Raw genomic sequence first — 16,310 nt, 5'->3', positions numbered from 1 at the left:
TACAACAAATCATGAGGCAGTTCAATATACTAACATAACAGGCCAAAACAAAAGAAATATGCAAATATGCAAATGATGACACTTCTATACAGCTTAAAGTGACATTTAAAGGCTGAACTAGATTAATTTGGTTAAGTTAGGGTAATTAGGCAAGTTATTTTATAACGATTGTTTGTTCTGTAGACTATCAAAAAAATATATAGAGCTTAAAGGGGCTAATAATTATGACCTTAAAATGGTTTTTAAAAAAGACTTTCCCCAGAAGAAACAAATATTATCAGACATACTGTGAAAACGTCCTTGCTCTGTTAAACATCATTTTGAAATATTTAAAATAAATAAATAAATAAGTAAATAAATAAATTTATTATATATATATATATATATATATATATATATATATATATATATATATATATATATATATATATATATATATATATATATCAGATTCATTAACAAAACAAAACAAATGACAAAACAAACAAAAGTTTAAGTTAAATTCAAAATTACTGTTTTTGTCAAAGTTAAATCACTTCAACCACTTTCACATCGTTCTCCCTCTCTTCATAAATGGCATGGTGCGTCAAATTAAAGGTTAGAATGGGCCAACTTTTGCCCGCGGGCCCTAGTTTTAGCGATTTTGTACTAAAGTAATGATGCAACAGAAATAATCAAATATCTACCTAATGTACCATTTGTAGAAACTGATGACTTCCAGTGACTACTGTACCTCAAGTGAGATAACCCAAAGATTATGCTAGAACTTTTTATTTTTTGCTACTCAAGCATGTTAATTAAAACAAAACAGAAATTTCAACTCATACTATATTCTAACCGCATACAACACAAGAAAAGAAATCTTTTACAAGTTAAATGGAGATATTGTCCTGACCATCTGTGACTATGGCAATGATCACCTCAGGTACAGATTACATACTTTATTTAGTGTTAAATGCTACTAATGTGAGTTTTAATACCATATTTTAGGTGACATTTATGTCATAGTTTTTTTTCTTCTACAAAAAATATGAACATTTCCGATAAAAATGCAGACCTGGTGGGCATAAGACACTTCTTTCAAAAACACCTTAACAACCTCAAACCTTGTAATGAAATGTTGCAACATTTCTTGTATGAAGTGGCCAATAAATTCAAATAATAAACTTATTTAACATGCATACAATATATTACCAATAACACCATCAAACACAAACATATACAGGTCCAAAAACTTATTGTGAAGCTCATAATGCAATGCTTATATATAAAATATCAAACGGTATGTTCCTAATTGGGACGTCACTGTGGCCCAGTGGGTAGAACGATCGCCTCACGGCAAGAAGGTCGCTGGTTATGGGTCAGATGGCATTTTTGTGTGGAGTTTGCATGCTCTACCCATGTTCGCGTGGGTTTCCTCCAGATGCTCTGGTTTCCCCCACAAGTCCAAAGATGAACTGAATATGCTAAATTGTCTGTAGTGTATGTGTGTGCGTAAAACATATGCTTGATAAGTTGGCGGTTCATTCCGCTGTGTTGACCCCTGATTAATAAAGGGACTAAGCTGAAAAGAAAATCAATGAATGAATGAACCATCAAACATAAAAATAGTCATATAAAGGTCGAAAAATTACTGTTAAGCTCATGATGAAATGCTCATAATCTAAAATGCAAACATTTACAAAAACATCAAATATTATGTTTTTAATAACCCACATTACCCTCTAAATCAATCGGTTTATGTCAAATAGTTATATCATGTTTATTGTCTGATATTCAGGGAAGATTGAATATGCAAATAGTTCACACTTTAGGTGAAGTGTCCAGAATTTGCAGGCAAAAATGAAAGTAAAGATGCAAACACAGCAGTTGTTTAGTGTGTCTTGTGAACTGCATTTTAGATTACAAATTGGAGAGATATAGTCGAAACAAATTTTCATTTTTGGTGTTTCTAGTGGAAATACTGTTATTGCATAAACACCCTACAAACTCATATCAAACTCACAATGAGGCAGTTATACTTTCTCTGCTTTTAAAATGTTTATCTCCATATGGGTGTGTTAAATCACCCTTTAGGAGACCGATCTGCCATTGTTGTGGTAATCTTTTAAAACCATTATAAATCAACCATCAACTGTTTGCACACTACAGGGGCAATTCTATTTCACTAAACAGGAAAAAAATGAAACGTTACTGGCTGTCCTACCTGTCAATCAACCAGCCCACTTGGCTATTCAAAGCGCCCAGGGTTCTAAAGGTCTGATACAGTGCATATACATGCACAGCAGTTGAATTTTTGAATAAATACTAAGTTTAAGGCTTGGCTCATAGTTCACACTTTAGGTGAAGTGTCCAGAATTTGCACAGACTGAGCAGGTACCTCTGTTCCCTCTTCTCACATCAATGTGTCTCTTATGATCAGACATTGTTCACTTCATAGAGAGAGAAAATCAAAGCAGAGCTGGACATCTGTTGGACTCTTTGTTTTACAGATAAAAGAGGTGAAATTACAAAACATGCCTCTTTACATGTAAATCAGGAGATAAAGTAGTGGGGATGAATTTCTTTATACTGGATCATAATAGAGTTTCACACATCTTTCTGCAATTCTTACAGTTATTGTCTCATTCTACATGCAAACCGTTTCAGAGAATCTTCTATGAGGGCATGGAGAATTACCATAGGAAACGAGGCTGAAGAATAGAAATGTCATCACAACTAAATCCTTTCTGTCCTACAGCGAGGCGAAGAGACAGGCTCTGGAAACAGAGCAAAATCCCTTAATGCAAATGTCAGGGGAGCCACTCTCGATTTGATGTATTTGGGACGCACTATCTTACTCTATTGCTCAAGGTTATCTGTAATATACAGGCCGAACATGAGAGTTTCCTTTTCTAAGCCCAAGATGCCTTTTAAAATTTTCCCAGGTGAGCCTGGCCCAACGTAACTGAATTTAGATGATATTAAAGTGTTTTACTGGTCTGCATTGAACAAAAAAAAAGTAAAAAGCCAGACATCTGGTCTGAGCATATAAACACAAATCTAAAAAAATTCATTAACCAGAAAGACTGATATTCTGAAAAGAATAATGTCATTTGAATCATAATGAATTGTTATTTAGCAATTGGCTAAATTCTCCATCAATCAAACTAGGAACTAGAAAGTATAAGCATAAGCAAGCGTCAAAACACTCGACTGCTTTGTTTAGATTTTACTGTAGTAACTATAACTTTTACTTTTTAGTCAGTTTGTTGTCTCATTATATTTGTAACACTGTAAGCTATGACATCCACTGGCTGTTTACTACAAAGATGCTGTTTTTGCAAGTAACATGGTAAACAATGTAAACAACAGGTCTCTGGCAGAAACGGGGATTTAAACAAATAATTACCATCCATAATTCAAAACTTTTATGTCGGTTGACTAAATGTGTTCCATAAGATGTTGTTCTTTGGACTCTTACCTTTCTAAATAAAATCTGATGTACAGCATTGAATGTGTGTGTGTCTTGTCATTACAATGATATGCACTCCATATCTAATAAGCATTTTCTTTAACTAACTTGCACAAATATTGTAAATACATTCCCATTGAAAAACAACTAGCTGTAATGGCTGCTTAAAGGTTGTAGCTTTAGACCAGTGGTCACCAAACTTGCTCCTGGAGGGCCGGTGTCCTGCAGATTTTAGCTCCAACCCTAATCAAACACACCTGAACCAGCTAATCAAGGTCTTACTTCGTTTACTTGAAACATCCAGGCAGGTGTGTTGAGGCAAATTGGAGCTAAACCCTGAAGAGACACCGGCCCTCCAGGACCGAGATTGGTGACCCCTGCTTTAGACTGATGTATAGTTTGTCAATATTACTTGTGTTCTTTTTGATGTAATCTATTGGTAAACACTGAAAAGTGCAAAAACAGCACCTCAGTGCATCCACGTACGTGCTGGCTAGTGATTATTCTGTATTATAAACATGAGTTGAATACATTGTTAAAAAAAAAAACATCAGAGAAATCTTAAATAATATTTATTATTATTTCTTTACACATTCTGAGATAAATGTGATTTTTTTTTTCTTTAGTAGAAAATTAAAGAAGGTTTTCTGTTAAAACCATGGTCTCTGCTCAATCATAAAATGTCAGCAGCTTAAATTACTTTTAAGAGTAATTATTTTATTAAGTGGGGCATTGAATAATGCAATAAAACATCTTTAGGAGTGATCTAAGAGATTGCTCCAGGCACTTAGTGGAAGCTAGAAAAGATATTGTCATCTAAAATAGGTTTTTCAGACCATTTGCACAATTTGGAAGGTTTTCCCTACACTGTAAAACCCAACAGTCAACTTTATCATATGAAATGAGTGTTGTTACTGTAACTCAAAATTGACTGAAAGTTAATTCTACTCATTTGAGAAGAGTTTTGAACTCAGTGCTGAAGGTAATGAGTTAATTAAATACCTCATTACTTCAACTCAAATGGAGTAAGTTCACAGTACTTGTATAGATTAGTTTTCTAACTCATGATTTGTAGTAATCGGTTTCCTCAAACGATTTGAGTTGCCTTAACTTAAAGTACTCAGTTGGTTTGAGTTCTCTTCGTTTATTGTGTTTTACTGTGCTCAAATTGCTTCATTTACCCAAATGGATTAAGTTCTAAGCACTCATTAGGATTAGTTTTTAAACTTAAATGGTTTGCTGCAATCGGTTTCCTCTGATGGTTTGTGTTACCTTATCTTTTTGGATTTTACAGTATAAGCATCAAGTTCGGCCAGTTGTTTGGCCCATCAAATCTACTGTATTTTGGAAGATCAAGTGCAATACCCAAACATAACAAATGCATATGCAGGCAAAAATGAAAGTGAAGATGCAAACACAGCAGTTGTTTAGTGTGTCTTGTGAACTGCATTTTAGATTACAAATTGGAGAGATATAGTCTAAACAAATTTTTATTTTTGGTGTTTCTAGTGGAAATACTGTTATTGCATAAACACCCTACAAACTCACATCAAACTCACAATGAGGCAGTTATACTTTCTCTGCTTTTAAAATGTTTATCTCCATATGGGTGTGTTAAATCACCCTTTAGGAGACCAATCTGCCATTGTTGTGGTAATCTTTTAAAACCATTATAAATCAACCATCAACTGTTTGCACACTACAGGGGCAATTCTATTTCACTAAACAGGAACAAAATGAAACGTTACTGGCTGTCCTACCTGTCAATCAACTAGCCCACTTGGCTATTCAAAGCGCCCAGGGTTCTAAAGGTCTGATACAGTGCATACACATGCACAGCAGTTGGATTTTTGAATAAATACTAAGTTTAAGGCTTGGCTCATAAATATTAATTAGGTTATGTGGATAGAAAGTCAAGCAAGACTATTTGGCAACATCAATACTATCTAAGTAATATTCATGAGTAGTACTGCACAATCAATCAAAATGAAATTGAACTAATCAAAAGCTGCGATTTTCATGTACATCTTGACAAGGAAGCACAATTGTGAGACCAGTAAATCTCCTCTGAAAGTCAGAGGGCGCTCCAAACACCCATAAAGAAACCAAGGAAATCCCCATTTTTTTGGCAGTTTTTGAAAAACAGAAGATTTAACTGCTTTTCACTGATTCAATGTGACTAATAATCACACGACCACAGAGTGATCTCAAAGAAAGATTGATTTCAAACACTTGACAGTAGGGATGGGCCGGTATAAGATTCTGATGATATGATAACCTTGGATTAAAATATCAAGGTTTTGCACTATTACGGTATCGTATTTTGGACCAGTAGCTTTTGATGCTGAGGATCCTTTTCTGCTGGAGATACTGTTGCCCTAACAAGCGTAACAAAATAGTGGTAAAAAAACATGTAAACCCCTCTTAAAAACAAACTTGTATATACTATAGGAACGGTATAACAGCAAATGTTGGCGATTTTAGAACCTTGATATTTCCTTGAAAATACTTGAAAACAGTTATCATCCTATGCCTTCTTGACAGAAGGTTAAAAAGGGAGTTTACAATAAAATTATGTTTTATTAAATGTAATAATTTCAGATATAGCAGCAACGGAGAGCCACAGTTCATGGAGAACCTATGCAAACAGCTGATATTGTCACAAAAATATTATCTTCTATTTCATCATTGCCAAATTAAACTGTGATTATTCATACAAAGTTGTGTAGCTTGTCAAGGGTAGTAAATGCTGCTTTATCTGAAAGCCTGTGCTGGAGATTTACAACTGATTAAAGAACTGGCTTTACTCACAATATGCGCATACGGTTTGCTTTTGAATTATTATGTTTTTCATAAGCCATGAACATTATACTAACATACAGGAAGCTTCAATCTAAAACTTGATTCAGCATTTAGTTGTTTCCATCTACCTACAGTATTTATATGCATATTTTCATATAATAAAAAATGCTCAATAAAAATGGCAAGATGCACATACAGTAGATTTAGAAAATAAGCATAAAAAGATGAGCACAAATGAGCAGGATAAACTTTTTATAATATAACTTTTTTCAGATATAACTTTTTATCCAATAATAAAATTGCACAAAAGCTTTGATGGAAACACATTTACCGAATTAATATACAAAGTAATATGATTTTGTTTTTAACAGTTTACCTAACAACAAAAATGGCCACAACGCGTTTAATGGACAAACCAGAGGACCGACCACATTATGATATATCTAAAATGTTGTTTTGGTCATTCTAAAATCCCTTAGCCAAAATCCATCATTAAAGTGGTTTGGTATTATTAAACAGCATTATTAAACACTTACAAACAGCAGTCTTGCACCTCCTAAAGTCACCACATGTTCATTGCACCGAGTCTTCCGAGGCGCAAACAATTTATATAAGAAAGGCTTCTCATACAGTACTGCAGTAAATTGGCCCACTTGGCTATTCAAAGCGCCCAGGGTTTTAAAGGTCTGGTATATATACAGTACATATCCATGCACAGCAGTTGAATTGTTGAATAAATACTAAGGTTAAGGCTTGGCTCATAAATATTAATTAGGCTACTGTATGTGGGTAGAAAGTCAAGCAAGAATACTTGGCAACATCAATACTAAGTAACATTCATGAGTAGGGCTGCTTGATTTAAATAATGGACAAAGCATTGGACCAACCACATTATAATATATCTAAAATGTTGTTTTGGTCATTATAAAATCCCTTAGTCAACCTGTCAACAAAGTGGGTTGTTATTATAAAACAGCGTTATTAAACAATCCCAAACAGCAATCTTGCACCTTCAAAAGTCACCACGTGTTCAATGCGTTGGGTCTTCCGAGGCGCAAACAATTTGTTATACAAGAAAGACTTCTCATACAGTAATGCAGCAAATTCTATTTTTCTTTTTTGATATTTTGGACCAGTTTATCAGGAAGTTACAATTTTGTTGAGTTTGACTCATTGGATGGAAAGGTATATAGTCATGAATGTTTTCCAATGTATTCCAGTTTCTGCATAATTCTAATTTGTATCTTTGGATGGAAACATAGCTACTGACTGAAAGCACAGTTCAGAGAGCCGGTGTTTCAGCACTAGGTCAAAGCACTGTCCCACTGCCAGACTCAGCACTGGAGCAGAGGATTCAGGACGGGGCTGTTTCTAGGGCATACAGAACAAACACATATCCACGCTAAAACAACTATTAGAAATGCCTCTTCTGGGCCACCAGAATAGGCAACATAAAAGAATTCCTGATTCATCTGGACTGAACTTCAAAAACAGAGATTTTGACTCATCCAGACTGAACCATTCACAACAATAGAAAATGGGAGACTAATGTTACAAACTGCAAGTCTTAAGTGCTCCAAAATGACTTCAGTCTGCCTATCTTCACATGCAATCGGTGTTCAGTGTCACTCGCATCGCTCACGCAGAACTCTGTAATGAGAGCTCAAGAGGCCTACATGAGACTTGCATCTGCAATTATCTAATCTATGAATGTTTGCTTTTCTGCATTATACAGTACTTGCAAAGTGTTCTATGTTAATGTTTAAATAGGAGGGAAAAATCAATATGATTAATTTGCTTAAGCTGGAAAATGTTTTAGTTGCTAAAATCTTTAATGAGTTCATGTGAGAACTGTCAACATGTATTCAAATACATTTCCAGAAATGACATAATTTCATAGGATGTGTGAGAAGCAAAAGAAGGATTGAGTGTGCTTATAATCCATGCTCACATTCATTACACTCTGTGAAAATCAATGAGTTTTCTAAGATGCCACGACAACGCGAAGCCTTTTTATGTGAAAAAAAAAACATTTAGGATATATTGCATAGTTATTTACTGTAAATGTAAGAATGTTTAAGTTTTTATATGCATTGACTTAAAGGAATAGGTCATCTCAAAATAACAATTCTGTCATCATTTACTCATCCTCCACTTTTTGCAAACCTTGTTTTTTTCTTCTGTTGAACAAAAAGGAAGATATACTATGTTGGAAAAAAAAACTTTGACTTCCATGGTATTTTTTGCTACTATGGACATCATGGCGTTTTTTTTTTTTTTTTTACCAACATTTCTCAGAATATCTTGTTTTATGCTCAACCTTCTGTGCTCAACTTTCCTGGGAAAGAAATTCCCAAAAGTCTACAACCACTTGAGTGTAAGTGAATGGTGAGGGAATGTACATTTTTGGGTAAACTCTTCAACATTAATAATGCAACTGATGCAGATATAGAGAGCTAATAATATGGTCATATATTTATATTTTAGGAAACCTATTGAAAACTAAAAACTGTACTGTCATTTAATAGGCAAACAACAAACAATGTACTATATTTTTCAATTCAGTCATTTCTCACAGAAGTATGAGAGCTTACATGTTGAACTTTTCATCCACATAGAAGAGCTTACTCACCTGTGGATTACCCATTATTATTAGAAACATATAATATAAAGCCAGCTGTGGAACAACTTCTTCATTTCGCTAGTGTAATACATTTATTAAAGAATTATTTCAGCAAATTTTTCAACTCACTAGAGTTATACAGTTGAGTTTAACCACTTCTGAATCTATTCAGATCTCCGGGTCTGGTGGGTGCATTTTTAGCTTAGCTTAGCATAGAACATTGAAACAGATTAGAGCATTAGCATAATTAGCATTAGGGAAATTGGACAATTTTCAGTAATATCATTGTGCCAGCTGTGGCCATGGTATGGCAGCAACGTTTTTTGATTATTATGCCCAGTTGCGGATTTAAGCAATATGGGCGATCTCACTTAGTGCAGCACTGAGTGGGCGACACGTGGAGACAGTAAAAAAAAATATGACCCTCAGTAAAAGCTTTGCAATACGATTTACTTTTTGCAAGTGTTTGAGTGGTAATCCCAGAATAAAGACTTTAGGGGGGATTCACATTAGGCGTCTTTTGCACACGCATGTTTGTTACTCTCTAAGGGTGCTTTCACACCTGTGAATCGATTCTTTTGTTCCGAAACAGGGATTCAAATTTTTACATTGTTGCTCTTCGTTCTTGGTGCAGTTTGCTTTTACATGGCAACATTTCTAAACTGACCAAAATAGCTAAAACAAGTCACGTGCGAGTAAACTCTCCTCACATTGGTCAGAGTTTCACAGTTTATTTTATTGATCCACTCCCGAGTTCGTTTTAATCGAGCCAAGACCCCCTCATTCAGACTATCCCGGACCGATTGTTTTGGAGTGGATCAGAGCGCGATTGCTTGATTAACATATGCTAAACGAACTAAGTGTATCCAAAACAATGCTGGTGAAAGCAATCTAATGCATATGCGAAGAAAACCATTACCACAGGCCTCATCCGCTGCACTGCTCTCGATGTGAATCCTGGCTGTTTACATGCACTTCAATGAAATACACATAGATAAAATACGCTTATGCGCAGTGAAACTGAAGTAACCAGAGTAACTTTTGTGCAGAGGTGTTGGCATATACTGTACTGTATAATCAAATATAATATGAAGCTCTTATTTTAACTAAGCATGACTATGACGCAGAAAGGTGGGGTAATGAGTCAGGGAGGTAGGACTTCATAACATTAATTCTCGGTCATGAGTCTGGTCTAAGACAACAGATAATTCCATGAAGCATTTTTTTTTTGTATTCTATAAAATTGTCAATAACATTTAAGCAAACATTCTAGCAATGCCCCTGGGTTTGGGTTACTCTAATGGGCTATATGACAATATAATTAATGACTTTGCAACAATGTTAGAAAGGTTCAGATGTAGTAAAATATTAGAAACATTTTAGTTTGTTTGTATCATGTCTGAATTGATTGCTTGAGAGAAAAGAGAGTGTTCCAATGGGAGTAATAAAAAGTCAACCACAGTATTTGTGGTAGTGGTTCTAGTTTGGGGGGTGTATAGGTGGTAGTTCACCCATAGGTGCCATTAAAACTAAAACTAACACTGATTACGGCAGAATGAAAGTGAAGTTTATAGACATATCGGTCTATAAAATAGCAACTTCTCAATTTCCGCCAGCCTTGGTGCACAATGTAACTACAGAAATGTTAAGCATTAAACAGGAAATTATTGTAACTCTTTGGTTATTTTTTTAACATAGATGCTAATGTTATGACCCGATTCAATGATATCTTCTGTCATTTGACAGTTTATGACCTTAGCATTGATGTATTAATGAGACATTGATGCATTGTAATATTTATAACTATTTACTATGGTTGAGTCATGGCCTGAGGAGAGTATGTTAATGTTCTTCAACCCCACTTTTCTTTCTTGTTTAGCTGGTTTTGGGGGTTGGTTTTCACTCATTGACAATGCTTTGCTCAGGGTATAATAAGGAATGGTAACTGTTGATCTGGGAGGATGGTTTTTACTCTGCATCTCCCGCACATCGGTGCGTAGCCTTAAATTTTAACAAAGGTTAAAGACATGTTTCATCGTCTTTGTAACCCAGCAGTTCATATGTTACAGCTGTTTCTTTATACAGTATGTTAGTTTGTTTTATTTTACTGTCTGTATATTTAAACATGTAACTTAATAAACAACTTTGCCTGCTTTAGGGTGTTGAGATTCTTTCTCTTAATCAATAATAACAACAACTTTAATGGAGTCAGATTAATTACAATGGAGTCAGATAAACGATTTAAACACGCCATCCTTTAACTGCTTTCTGTTTCTGATTATTGGCTCAGAATAGCAGCGTAAGCTTCAAGCCTTACAGAAAAATGATAATGTCTTAACTAAAAGAATATTCATACACACTTATAATTGGTTGAGGATACATAGTCAACTTGATCTAAAGTGTTGACTAACTAGTCTATGGACAGTTTAGTTAATAGCTAATATACCTTTTTGGTTTCCACACAACTCCTTCATGTGGTCCCAACACAAATCGATTAAATTAGCTTAATTGTTTTGAAAAAATTTAAGTGAATTAAACATAAAACATTTAAGCTGACCCCTCCAAAAATACAAAAAACAACAATTGTGCTGATTTAGCTCATTTCAAACAAGCAGCAAAAATGTATTATTTGACTTACAAGCTGAATTTAGCACTTAAAACTTATTCAAACACTTTTACAAAATCTGTACAAAACGATGTGATAAACTAAGCTTTCGCAGCTCAAGTAACACTAAACATATTTAGCATTATTTAAGCTTTCACAGCTCAAACAAAATTACATCTGAGGATTATCCTGCATGTTTTCTGGTGATTTCTTTCAATCTCTAAATTACCCTGTCACTACTAGGCTAGCGAGTTTACTTGACTTTCTAAAATCATCCAGGAGGGCCTGTCAGCTCCTACTAAAGAGAATATAACTCACATCCTGTTTTTCTGTGTGTGCTTGCGAGTTTGCATTCACAGATGCTTCAATTGTTTTCCCAGGTGCTGGATATCCATTTCAATCCAAGACATCTGTATGCAGTGTGCCGACATTAGCGCACAAACACACACACACACACACACACACCGATTTTGCATGCATTTGCAGAGTCGGGCTCCAGCAGGCGTCCTTGTAGAAGCAGTGCATTTATGTGGCTGTTAAAGCGAGTCCCGCTGGATGAGAAGGATTTCAGAAAGCTGAGAGAAGGATGTGTAGAGGGAAAACAGGAGGAGGAGAGGTGAACGACTGCAATGCTCCATGCCCACGTTCAGCCTCCTCTCACTTCAATTCATCAGTAAAGCTTTGATGCAAACTGTGAGGGAACAGAGCCCAAACCATTCTAGCGCTGTTTCAGGCGGTGGGTGGGTGATCTAGAGCGGGATCTACATGCTATTAGACAAGATAAACAGCAAACTAGTGCTCCGCTAAACACGGGGAGAAAGATATGCTGCTTTGAAATAGAAAATAATGAATGGTGTGTCTTGCAATAAATGTTCAGATCTTTTTACAGCTTAGGCAGTGGTTCTTTGGTGGAAGATCTCAGGGCTCAAAGAAATATGGAAAAAATAATAGCGCTGATGGAAAAATATAAAATCCAGTGATATTATCATGCAAATAGCAGACTTTTAAAAAGGGTTGGAAAATCATGTCCAACCAAAAATCATGAGCACAACTGCTGTATACTATTATTTACTATTAGTAAATATTATACTATTAGTACAGGTATTTTTTAGTGACTAACAGTTTTATTGATTTTCAGGGAATTTTCAGAATGGAATACAGAACACAACTCTGCAAAGAATCAACATTTTACACTATTAACAAACCCAACCCAAACTAATCCCTAACCATGACCTAAAGGTCCCACTTGGCTATCATTAAAAACAGCTAAAACTCCCATTTTTATATAATTAAGAGAAAATTTAAATAAAATACTATAAAAAAATGAATAGGTAAATTCAGTCAATAACATATCACATTTGCACTGTCACAATCATTACATTTCTCACACATTTATTACGGTTCCATTTACAAACAGGTTAAGTACTTGGACCATTTTTTATAATATACTGTAGGTTAGGCTCGTCCATTTGCTTTTTTTTTCAAATTCAGCCACCAGCAATTTCTACTGCCCATTCTTGAAGGGAAGGGGCATCTTCTGATTTCCAGCTCCTATAAGAATTATTTGTCTGCCAATCAGTAAAATGGTTTGGACCCAGGTTTTATGTTTTTTTATTATTTATTTCATTGTCTGTCACCTAGTAAAAACAGTCTTGGACATAGTGAAATATGTTAATCTAAAACCAAGCAAATGTGTTCATGAACTTAAAGCTAAAACCATAGCAAAACCATAGAGACCATAGAGCTAAAACGCTCTAAATCACCTTTCTCTATCTTACATCTCCAACAAAAAAAAGTGTATATTTTAACCTGAGAGTACAGGTATTTTTAGATTAAAAAATGAAAACTTTACAAATTTATTATGTAAAAAAAAAAAAAAAAAAAAAGTTTTCTTTATTTTTATGTATTAACTTTTTTTTAATTGGAACGAAATTTTTTATATACTAATAATAATATTATAATAATATATTGTAAACAACATAGTGATAATATAGTAATAATATTAGCTGACAGTAAAAAGTATCCAATAATAATAATAATAATAATAATAATAAAATGTTTTTTGTGCCATGAATTATTATCTGATGAGAAGATAAATGTTACACAACACTATTTTACAATAATGTAATGGCTGTTGTACTCTGCTGATGATTATGTTTTAGTTCTGTTTATAATAATAATAATAATAATAATAATAATAATAATAATAATAATAATAATAATAATAATCACAATAATAATAATAATATAGTAAACAACAAAGTAATAATATAGAATAATGTAAACTGATAAGGGTTTATACAAAATATAAACAGCATCTACAATAATATAATAAAAAGTATCCTATAATAATAATAATAATAATAATAATAATAATAGTAATAATAGTAATAGTAATAATAATAATAATAATAATATAGTAAACAACATAGTAATACTATAATAATAATATAAACTGATAAGGGTTCATACAAAATATAAACAGCATCTTCAAAATTATAATAAAAAGTATCCTATAATAATAATAATAATATATTGTAAACAACATGGTAATAATATAGTAATAATATTAGCTGAAAAGGGATTATACAAAATATTATGAACAGCATCTACAAAATAAAATGTATAATAATAATAATAATAAATAAATAAATAAATAAATAAATAAATAAATAAATAAATAAAACAGCGCTAAAACATATTAATCTGAAGCGTGCATTAACAGCCATTACTTTCCCTTTAAGAGTCTGTAAGCTGTGAGGGCGAGTGGGAGCTGATGAGATGAATATTGACAGGCTTTAAAGCGCTGGAGCGTACAGTGATTGAGGACACGGCCAATGTACATGCAGATGAATACAAATGGGATTTCACACATGGAGGAACAACTAGACAGATTACAGTATGAGTGCCTAATTTGCAGATGCTTACGGTGGAAGCTGCCCCTTTTGCACTGATCTACAAACATTTTTAAAGTGTGATATTTTAAAGCGACCTGTCAGATATAACTGTAAAACCAAGCAGTTGAAGATAAAACTCACCTCAGTCTTGCAGCATTCAACGCTTCCTCCACTAGTCTCTCTAAAGCAGAAAGGGACCTGTAAGTGATACAAGAAAACTAGTATGAGTTCATGTCAAATCGCTATTCTAAATAAATATTGTGTACCAATCCTGAAACCTGAGCTGCACTTCCTTCACAAAGTACATACCCTTAAGCAATGCTGGGAAGTCATACAGGTAACTTGAATATACTGTACAGGGGAATTCATTAAAATATTGTCACTTAATGTAGAAATGGTTTAGCATAACCTGTAAGAAGGAAAGTGGATAATAACTGAGCGAAGGCACAATTCACTAAGATTAATGAATCAACACTTTTTAATGTAAAATGTGCACTAGACTGCACAGCGTATCTAGATATGCCCTGATTTTAATGCTCTCTTACATCATTTGATGAATTACTGCTGCCATGATCACTGGAGGAAGTAGACAAATAGTTAAATAGATGAATAGAAATTAATATGAATAGAATAGAATGAATAGAAAATTCATTTATGGCCTGGTAAATAGCACAGAATTTTGTGTAGATAACTATAAGACTGTTCAGACTGCATGAATTTTTTTAAAGTAGTCTTGTCGTATATGCTATCCCATTACAGGACTATCTGGGCTAGCGTTCTGTTGGTACTGTGTTTACACTAGAGGACGGATAGGCGACGGGGGGTTTCAGTCTAAATGACATAACAGTAGGAGAATCGCAGACAACTTCATCTCGGTCCCCCACACTATGTTTCATAACCAAACACATGTGAGAAGTGACATGGAAACATTGCGAGATTATGTAGTATATATTTTGTTATTACCATAATGAGAAAGAAGCCTTTAGTGAGGTAGAAAATGTACGTATTTTGCTCATCTGGCCTTTTTTAAGGGAATTACAGTAGCAAATTTTTCCTCAACTCTTTTCTTTTTCGACCCAGTTGTGATGTTTCTCAGATGACACATCAAACAGACACAGGTGCTCATGACAAATTTCCACTAGTTTTTCTTTCAGCTCTTGGGTCCAAATGGGCAGAAAAGAAGCCCTTAACTTCTCACCCAGCATACCGCTAGCCTGCAGATACACACACTAGTGAATGCTGCTCTCTCTTTAGCAGTAGGTAATCGCCATTGTTATTTCCAATCAGAACAAATTCACACAGCATGATTCGAATCACAGACAGGTACAGAAATTTAGCATGCCAAATATCTTACAGGTGTCGGTGACTCATCTGGCCTAGATCCCCCATGAATGCAAACAGACACAGCTGAAGCTATTCAGGACTAATTACAAACACTATTTGTACAACTCTCAAACACACACATACACATTGCTGAATCTTGTTTAACTGTACTGTACTGTGACATTATGACATGTCTCCCTTGCCTTACTTTGCAGTGTTGTGACCCTTGCTTTGTTTTTGTGTTTTTTTACATTGCTTGCTGCTTGTACCGATCATTCACCTGTTTATTGACCACGACTCTGGATTGCCCGTATACATCTGTTTGACCCTGTTGATCGTTGCCTGCCTGACCATTTATGAATAAACCTTGCATTTGGAGCTGCACATTCGTTGTCAGCATTCGTATCATTACGCTGGAAAATAAAACTGAATTTAGAAACAGTTTTGAAATCTTTGCACTTAACAAACTTAATTAAATATGTAGGCTAATGGATGTGTTCAGTGGAATGCGTACAATACCGTTTCCTTATCCACGAAAGTAAAGGAGTAAAGTAAGAAGTAAAAGTAAAGAGGCAGAATGTAGGAGGCTTATTCTTTATCCTCAGG

The 16,310-nt window shown here is 34.3% G+C and overlaps 1 protein-coding gene across 10 annotated transcripts in view; it reads right to left on the bottom strand.

Annotated features, from left to right (window-relative positions):
* The window catches only part of camkk1a (calcium/calmodulin-dependent protein kinase kinase 1, alpha a), a 153,237-nt gene that overhangs the window by 87,875 nt on the left and 49,052 nt on the right, over positions 1-16,310 (bottom strand). For all 10 annotated transcript variants that reach the window (XR_012405874.1, XM_073950341.1, XM_073950346.1 and 7 more), the window contains one exon: positions 14,523-14,579. The gene's annotated coding sequence lies outside the window, so the exon portion shown is untranslated. The remainder of the gene's footprint in view (positions 1-14,522; positions 14,580-16,310) is intronic.

Source organism: Danio rerio, chromosome 5 (genome assembly GCF_049306965.1).
Source record: "Danio rerio strain Tuebingen ecotype United States chromosome 5, GRCz12tu, whole genome shotgun sequence".
Classification (NCBI taxonomy): Eukaryota; Metazoa; Chordata; class Actinopteri; order Cypriniformes; family Danionidae; genus Danio; species Danio rerio.
The sequence above is the reverse complement of the archived record's forward strand: the minus strand, read 5'-3'. Positions and strand labels throughout refer to the sequence as shown.